This window comes from Bos indicus, chromosome 14, assembly GCF_029378745.1.
Source record: "Bos indicus isolate NIAB-ARS_2022 breed Sahiwal x Tharparkar chromosome 14, NIAB-ARS_B.indTharparkar_mat_pri_1.0, whole genome shotgun sequence".
Classification (NCBI taxonomy): Eukaryota; Metazoa; Chordata; class Mammalia; order Artiodactyla; family Bovidae; genus Bos; species Bos indicus.
In genome coordinates this window covers 2,584,285-2,592,995 of record NC_091773.1, presented here as the reverse complement: position 1 = coordinate 2,592,995, position 8,711 = coordinate 2,584,285, and the positions used below count along the sequence as shown (strand labels likewise).

The following is an 8,711-nucleotide window of genomic DNA, read 5'->3' as shown; positions in this document are numbered from 1 at the left end:
CAGGCATGACCCAGGTCCCAGACCCCGAGGGCCATCCAGAGGCCCGGCAGCCCTCTCCATGCTGGGGCACCCTGTGTGGACAGTCAGCTCACGATCAAGTGGCCTCATGCCCCAGGCGGCTGTGTCCCTTCTTAAATGCCTTGCAGCTTGACGATGACGGCCCAGCTTCTCCGCTTCCATCCTCCCCTCCCCCTGGTCCTTGCGCTGCTGGGGCGGCCCAGCTCCTTCCTCACCTCCTGCCTCCCACACGGAGCCCCGGCCTCAGAGAGGCTCAGGCTCACACCCAGCCGCGTCCCTTACTAGCTGCGCCATCTGGGCGAGGGTCTCCAGGCCGCCGAGCCCCTGTGAGACGAGGGTGGTGTGGGACCAAGAGAGGCGGGGATCTGAGACCGCCGACTGGGACCCCAGAGAACTCGGGGAGCTGGAACCGGTCCTGCCCCCATCCCTGCTGGGAATCTCCAGGTCTCCAGGCGTGTGGGGCCACCTCCGCAACGCTTTGGAGTCTCAGCGAAGGACCAGATGGTGTTTTGAGCATTTTAATAAGAGCTATTTGCGGTGTTGTCGCCATAAAAAAAAAATTCCTGCTTAATGAGCAAATGCATGTCGGTAGCGAGTTAAAGGCTCTTGGATGTTTTAAATATTATGTACGTCGTGTTCGTGTTAACAAACCTGATTTTTAATTACACCTTCCTCTGCTGCCTGGCTGGGCTGAGGGTAGGGGAAGGGAGAAAAAAAAAAAACCAGGCAAAACAAGTGTGGTTTTCCATGAGAAGCGACAGCCAGGCTCTGTGGATCCCCCTTTCGCAGACACGGCTGTGACGGCTCACAGACGCCAGAGCTTGGCAGGGATTTGGTACCGCGCCACCCTCGCTGACCTTCACTTCCAAGCCTTGACCCAGGCAGAGAATGAGCGCTGATCCCTGGCTGAACACTGAGCTGAATCCTGGCCACACACTGAGCCCTGCTCCCCAACCACAGGCTTAGCCCTGATCCTAGCCACACATTGAACGCCCATCGTGATCTCAGGCTGAGTCCACATCCTGGGCACTAACTGAGCTTTAACCTTGATCGTGGTCTGAACCCTGATCCCAGACACGCACGGAACACAGAGCATGTTCACAGACTGAGCCCTTAGACACTGACACCCTCGCTCCCTTTGCTGGTGTCTCCGGTGGAAGCTTAAGGCTCCAGGAAGTCCCCTCCTCCCCCCTCTCCCTCCCTGATTCGTCCTCAGCGCTGCCAGGCGGGGGGCCCTGTTCCCACCTCAAAGACCTCCCCCTCCTGGGTCCCTGAATCCCACGCTGAGCTCATCACCTGCTCACCTCTGCCTTCTCCAAACCCGCTCTCCTCCCGGCCCTGCGGGTTGACCGGGCTGGGAATGCAGGGCACACTGCGTGCTTTGCTCTGTCCTCATGGGTCCCTGGACCCCTGAGGAAGGGACAGTGCCTGTTGTCCATTGTAGTTCTGGCTCTGGGCTCTGAGCCTGGAAGGCAGGAGACTTTTGTCACAAGTTTTCTGAATTCATGAGCAAGCTGGTTAAGAGTCTCAAGGCTGGGTCCCTGCTCAGGTCAGCCAGGCCCATGAAGAACTGAGCCCAGGAGCACTGGGGAGGCCGGCCCGGGTCAAACTGAGGGTCCTGTCCAGGCAGGCTGGAGTCTAACCTAGTGCAGTGTGGTGGGCTTGGGCCTTCTGTGGACGTTCATTGAGACCTGCTAAGAGCCAAGGGGTTTTGGGTTCTGGCGACACCATGGACGAGAGGCTGACCCGCCTTCCAGGAGCCTAGGTCCCTGGGGCACACGGGCAGATGCTCCTGGGTGGCGATGGGGGCTGCCAGGGTGAGGGGGCAGCTCCTACTTGTAGAAGACACAGAGATGCGACGTTGCCGCCCAGCCTGAGGGCAGGAGAGGAGCTGGGGAAGTGGCTCTTGGGCACAGGGCTGCACGGGGCGAGTGACCGAGGGAGCCCGGAGACCTGGCCCAGGCTGGTGTGCAGCGGGGCCCCGCGCCATCGTCTCTGGGCTTTGTGTGTGCGGTGGGCTGATAATTCACTCCGCGAGCCCAGCCTGCGAGCCGGGCGCTGTTCCAGGAGCACAGACAGTCTGCCTGCCCTCTTGGGGCTTCTACCTTAGCGCCCCAGTTCTGAAAGTGGGGGTCCGTGGAACCCTGAGAGGGGTCCCCAAGATGCTGTCAGGGGAGCCACAAGGTCAAAGCTGCCTTCTCGGTAACACTCAGATGCTGCTGTTTGCCTCTTCTGTGTTGGTCTTTGCACAGATGGTGCAAAAGCAGTGACAGGCAAAGTGGCTGATGCTTGGGCATGGATCAGAGCGGCAGCGCCAACTCCTGCTACCGTGACGGGCGTCTCCAGGGCCGCACACCTGCAGCCAGGCCCCGCCAAGGGCAGCCAAAGTCAGCGTCCCTAAGGCTCGGGGCTCTCCTTTCAGCCGAAAGCAGCCGTCTGTGCAGGCGCTCTGTGAGGGGTGGGAGGCACCACCGTGGTGGTCTCGGGAAGAGCCCTGGGCCTCTGTTTTGAGTTACAAGCTTGGCCAGCTGCCTCTTCCCTGGGAGAACACAGCCCTGATGGCCATCCTCGAGTGTGGCCTCAGCATCCCAGTGTCAGCTCTGGCTTCATGACCCTCCGAGGGCCCTCCTGGGCCTGGGTCCTGGTGACCACAGAGGACAGGCCCGCTGGGAATAGGAACAGCCCAGGGCAAGGCCGCAGCATCAGGGAACACGGGGACAGACCCAAATCCACCCACGAAACCCAGTGGCCCTGGGGGTCGCGGCCTCCCGGGATGTGTCCTCTCATTGGGAACCCGGGGTAGTTACATCCTCCGCAAGGTCTTCTCCTAAGTCCAAGTGTTTGTAAAGTGCCGGCGTAGGTAGAGGTTCTAAAAATGGCCCAGTCGTCACTGGGAAGAAGAATCTTCCAGCAAACATTAGGAGATGGACCCCAATAGTCTGTTTTCAAGAGGAGGAAACTGAGGCTCAGAGCGGGAGCTGAGCTATCCGGGGGTGCCCAGGCTGGCCACCCCACTCCTTGGGGCCACACGGTGCCTCTTCGTGCCTGCTCTCTCAGACCCCCAGGGCCCTCCCAGGCGTGCATCTGGTTTGTAGCTCAGGCCCTGCAGGGCCCATTTCTCAGGGCGGCTGTCCCATCCGGAGCTGGCTTCCTGGGCATTGTCCTGGGCACTGCCCTCTCATCACCACATCCTGCTGATGGGGGGCCAGGTTGGATGCCCAGAGGGAAAGGGGCCCTGAACGAGCAGGGGTGAGGGGCGGCAGGGGCGAGGGGAGACAGCTTCTGGGTGGCTGAGAACCTCTGTCCCATGGATGGGTGTGTGTCTTCCCTGTGCCAGGCACGAGTAGGGGGCCAGAGGGGCTGCAGGGCTAGCCTCGGGGAGCCGGCAGGCCCCAAGGATCACAGTGGGGCTTAGGCCGTCTCGTGGTACTATTTGACTTCAGCCAGGGAGCCGGGTGCGTCCAGTGCTCCTGGCAGTTACTCACCCCTGCTCTCTGCACGTGGCGCAGCACCAGGTAAGCTGGATGCAAACATGAGAGCAGGGGGATGACCAAGGGGCCGCTTGTCGGCAGCTGCCCGAGTATCCCGTGGCCCAGGCAGGGTTTCAGTTAAGGCCGAGTCGGGGCTGGAGGCTTGGAGATGAGCCCAGGTGGTAAAGAGGGTGACCTGCATGGCTGGGAGTGCTGGGGTGGAAGCTGTGTGTCAGAGGCAGTCTCGGGAAGGTGCAGGAACAGCCTTCCGTCAGGGAGCAGCCTGTGCAAAGGTCCTGGGGTGGGAATGATCTGCTGTGTTCAGGGAGAGGAGGCGTCTTAGGGTTGGACTGAGGAATGGGGACTTGGGGGAAGATCAAGGGAGGTCTTGACCACGCCGGGGACCTAGGTTTTCCCAGGAGCGGGATGGGGGTCCCGGTGGCTTCGGGTGGATATTCTTAGAGGATCTTCTGGCTTCTCATGGGCCACAGAGCAGCGTGAAGGGGGGAGTGGAGGCAAAGAGGCCTCGGCCTGTGACAGGACGCTACTGAGAGGGAGTGACCGGGCCCCTGGAGGGCGTGGGGGAGGCAGATGGCAGCCTCTGGGTCCCTCAGGGCAGGTGCAGCACAGGTGTCAGACAGAGTCCCAGCCTCGAGGTGGGGGCCCCTCCAGGTACTTTTTTCATGGAGGCTGCAGCCCTGTCCCAGTAGCCCTGCTGGTGACCTGGACCTCGTGGGACCCACTGGGATGGACAGACCGAGGTGTCAGGATCTGTGGACAGGCAGACGATTGAGAGGGGGCTCACTGGGAGGAGAGAGCAGGCCTCGGGGGGCACTGCACAGGGCTCGGGGTGGGGCAGCAGGGGGGAGATGCACCCACAGTCCTAGGGGAGCCCTGGATCCCAGGTTCCTCAAATGCTGTCCTGTGAGAGCTCCCTCTCTCCCACTCCCAACCCCCGGGGAGCCCTGTGAGCCCCAGGTACCTTTGGCCACACTGGGGGTCTGGGCCTCTCTCTGAGCTTAGTGAGCCCATCTGACCCCAGACTCATTGGAGGGTGGGGGTCCTCCTCGCCCCTCCCAGGCTCAGGATGCCCGGGCTCTGCATGGCTGTGGATTGAGGCTGCCTGGGCAGAACATGGGCTTGAGGGTAGCCTGCATGGTGTGAACTCACTGGGTTCCCAGACTGGCCTTGTCCTTGACCTTCGAGTGACCTTGAACCCTCACTGCCTTCTCTGAGAGGCCACTTGCTAGTGAAGGGCCAGAGGATTCCCCCAGGCCCTCCAGCCTCTGTTTCCTGGGATTCCGGGACCCTCCCCTCTGGCAGTGATGGGCAGGGCTGGCTTGTCCCCGGGCGTCAGAGCTCCTGGAACATTCACTCTTGGAAAGAACACACTGCACAAAAATAGCAGCCTGGTGCCGACGAACATATGCTGCTTCCCGGGGGGCGGCAGGGAGGGGCCAAGGCCCCTGATGGGCTCAGGGCTGGAGGTTTCGCCGCTCCCCGGGAGGGCGTCTGCGTCGCCAGCACTGACTGGAGATGGCAGACGGGCTTATGAGGCACCTACTGTGTGCCATTTACCTCTGTCTGTGGCCTGTGGCTTCCTGAGGACCTGCGGGCAGGCTGTGCTGCTGTCCTTCCTCCAGGTAAGGAAACTGAAGGGAGAGAGGCTGCCTGAGGGCGAGGTCGCACAGGGGAAGGGCAGAGCCTGGCTGTGCTGACCTCGAGGGGGGTGCTGCTGCTGGTGCGGGTGGGACAGCCTCCCCACCCATCCGCCCACCCACCCACCCAGTTACTCATTCATCCACCCACCCGCCCACCCACCCACCCACTTACTCATTCATCCACACACCCACCCACCCACTTACTCATCCACCCACCCACCCACTTACTCATTCATCCACACACCCACCCACTTACTCATCCACCCACCCACCCACTTACTCATTCATCCACCCACCCACCCACCCACTTACTCATCCACCCACCCACCCACTTACTCATTCATCCACACACCCACCCACTTACTCAGCCACCCACTCACCCACTCACTTTCTCATCCACCCACACACCCACCCATTTACTCACCCACCCACTCACCCGTCTGTCCTTCTCTCTTCCTTTCTCTTTCTTTTTTTTCAGTTGAAGCCTTGTTGATTCACAGTGTTGTGTTAGTTTCTGGTGTACAGTGATTAGTTATACATACATATATCTATTCATATTCTTTTTCATATTCTTCTCCATTATGGTTTAGTACAGGATACTGAATATAGCTCCCTGTACTATATACAGTAGGACATTGTTGTTTATCTATTTTATATATAGTGATTTGTATCTGCCAATCCCAAATCCCTAATTTATCCCTCCCCACCCTCTTTTCTCTTGGGTAATCACTGTTTCCTGTGTCTGTGAGTCTGTTTTGTAAACAAGTTCATTGTGTCATATTCTAGATTCCACATATATGCGATATCATATGATATTTCTCTTTCTGACTTACCTCACTTAGTATGATAATCTCGAGGGGCATCCATATTGTTGCATATGGCATTATTTTATTCTTTTCTAATGGCTGAGTAGTGTTTCATTGTCTACATGTACCGCATCTTCTTTATGCATTCCTTTGTCCATCCATCCATCTTCGCATCCATCAGTTACTGGACTAAATTGAAAGTGAAAGTCGCTCAGTTGTGTCCGACTCTTTGCAAACTATATAGTCCATGAAATTCTCTAGGCCAGAACACTGGAGTGGGTAGCCTTTCCCTTCTCCAGGGGATCTTCCCGACCCAGGAATCGAACCAGGGTCTCCTGCCTTGCATTCTTTACCAACTGAGCTATCAGTGAAGCCTCAAATTGTCCTCACTCGCTTGTGCCCTAGGCCATAGCAGGGAGCCCTCCGGGCCTCAGGTCCCCCTGTGATACAGAGGGGGCCCACTTGATGCCCCCAACTCTCAGGCTGAGAGTGAAAGTCACCTCCCCAGCTCTGCCTGCTGTGGGGGCCACTGAGCTCCTTAGTGTGCCTCCAGACTCTCAGTCCAAGCAGCCTGCTTCTGCCTCCTCCGGTCCTCCCGAGTCTGCCCCATCACTCCCCATTCGGGCTCCTCCTTGGTGCTCCCAGGGCCCCCTGTGTGATGTGGGCCCTGATCAGATGGAATGCCATGTGAGGCCGAGGCCACCGGGCTCTGTGGTCAGGGATGTGACTTTACATCTCTGAGGTCTGAACAGGGCTGGACACCACACACCCCTGGAATCGTCCCCCTGGGGTTCCAGAGTCCTTCCTCGTGTGTGTCCCGGCTTCCACCGGCTGCAGCTCTGGTCAGCCTCCTCTCTGGAGCCTCAGGATGGCAGTCAGGAGGGTCAGGGGAGCGTGGGGAAGGGCTCCCGGCCCAGCTCAGGAGGCTGCACGCTCTCCTACAAAGCTTCCTCCAGGTGTTTTGGGTGGCTGAGCTATTGATGGAGAAGCTCGAAGCAGCCTGGCAGGGAGTGGAGATGAGAGCAGCTTCTGGAAGAGAGAAAGGAGCCGTCATGTGAGAGCTGCGGGCGGCCCTGCCGCTGTCTCCCCCAGAGCCGGATGAGGAGGGACGGAGGCAGGAGGACTCTCCTCTTTACTCTCCATCACAGGAGGCTTGCGGTTGGACGGGGAGCTCAGAGAGGACCACCCGAACTGCTGTCCTTCCCCAGAAACCACTGCCCCCACCGGGAGAGATGGGCTGTCCCCATCCGTGGGGTGAGGTGCCTTCAGGAGCCCCAGAACGTTTCCCTCACTCAAACAGCCCCCAGACTGGCCTCCTAGGGCTTCCAAGCGACCTGAAAACAGCCTTTTCCCTGGGAGGTCAGGGTGGAAGGGGTCTCGGAGCCACTAGGATCAAGCCCTGATGCCGAGGTCTCACCCTCTGTGCGCTCTCCCCTGTGGAGAACAGGAGGGTCCGGGACCCACCGGCTACCTCCACGGGGGCCCAGCAAGGTGCCCTCTTAGTGAGTAGAGTCTGAGGGGGCCCTGCTTCCTCATGCAGGTGTGGTCAGGCCACCGCCCCCTGCCAGCTTCTTCCTCACCTTGTTCATCACCGACAGACGCCTTCCTGGAGGGGCTGGGCATCCTGGGTGGGGGCCTCTCCACGTGACCCTCCCCATGGCGGGGTCTTCTCTAATCGCTTCACCGTCCCACCCAGTGGCAGCTCAGGCCTGGACCCGGAGACCCGTCTGCTGGAGGGGGGAGGCTGGGGTGCTGACCCCCGAAGGAGCCAGCCCCACGCAGGATGCTTCTCAGGCTTTGATCAGCCAACTCCACGCTGGCTGGGGAACTGAAGTGGAGCCCCCTTGAAAGGCGGATGGGCCCCTTGCCCTTTCGGAAGCCAACACGTTTGAAGGGACCTGGAATCTGATTGTTCGCCGATGGAGGCCAAGCTGCCGCACATGTAAATTTCCAATTAAAACAGAAATTAATCCTCTCCCCCAACTACCTGCTATCTCCAGCCGGATGAGCAAAAGTTTTATTCTGCTAATTAATGTTATCACCCGTTAGCTTTATTTACATAAGCAGATATAATTCACATGGCTTTGCAGAAGCTGATGGGGAAACTTAAAAAAATTTTTTTTTAAGTTAAAAAAATTAATTACCTTGATCCTCCCTCTTGTATTCTAATCACAGACTTGCAGCGTTCCTCTTTGGTGCTCCCCGAAACCCCTGGGTTGGCTCCTTCTTTGATGAGTGGGAGCTTGTTCCAAATGGAGAGAGAAAAAGTTGAAAATTGAGCAGCTTGGAGGGGAAGCCAGTACCAGTCTTCATATGAAAGGCCCGATGGATGTGATAATTATTTACGGTTTCTGGCTTTGGGTGTTTTTGTTACCCAGTTAAATAGACTCCAAATACCACATTAAAATCTTGCAAAGATCCTGGCAGATTAATAAATCACAGCAACTGCTCTGGCATTTGGCATGGTTGGGGGGAGGTTTGAGTCTGTTTGGTGACTGCACCTTCAGTCGCCTCCCTGCAGGGTCCACATGGGGGTCCCCTGAGGGAAGGAGCAGCCAAGATACACGGGGCAGGACGTCCTGACCCCTGGGCTGGAGGTTTCGTCCCTCCAGGGCTGTGTCAAGGACCCCACTCAACTGTTCCTTTACCCTGAGGAAACGGAGACTCATTCTAACAGGCTGCCTGTTGACTGGAGACTGGCATAAAATATTATGAGTTGTCCTGTGTGGGAGCCGTGAAGTTGGTGTGACAGTCAG

General features: G+C 58.4%; 1 long non-coding RNA gene across 1 annotated transcript; it reads left to right on the top strand.

The window, feature by feature from the left end:
- The first annotated feature begins 7,656 nt into the window (after nucleotides 1-7,656).
- LOC139186790 (uncharacterized) lies at nucleotides 7,657-8,375 on the top strand. The gene is made up of 2 exons (XR_011570398.1): nucleotides 7,657-7,897; nucleotides 8,131-8,375. It is a non-coding gene; the product is annotated as an uncharacterized lncRNA (long non-coding RNA).
- Nucleotides 8,376-8,711: the final 336 nt, after the last annotated feature.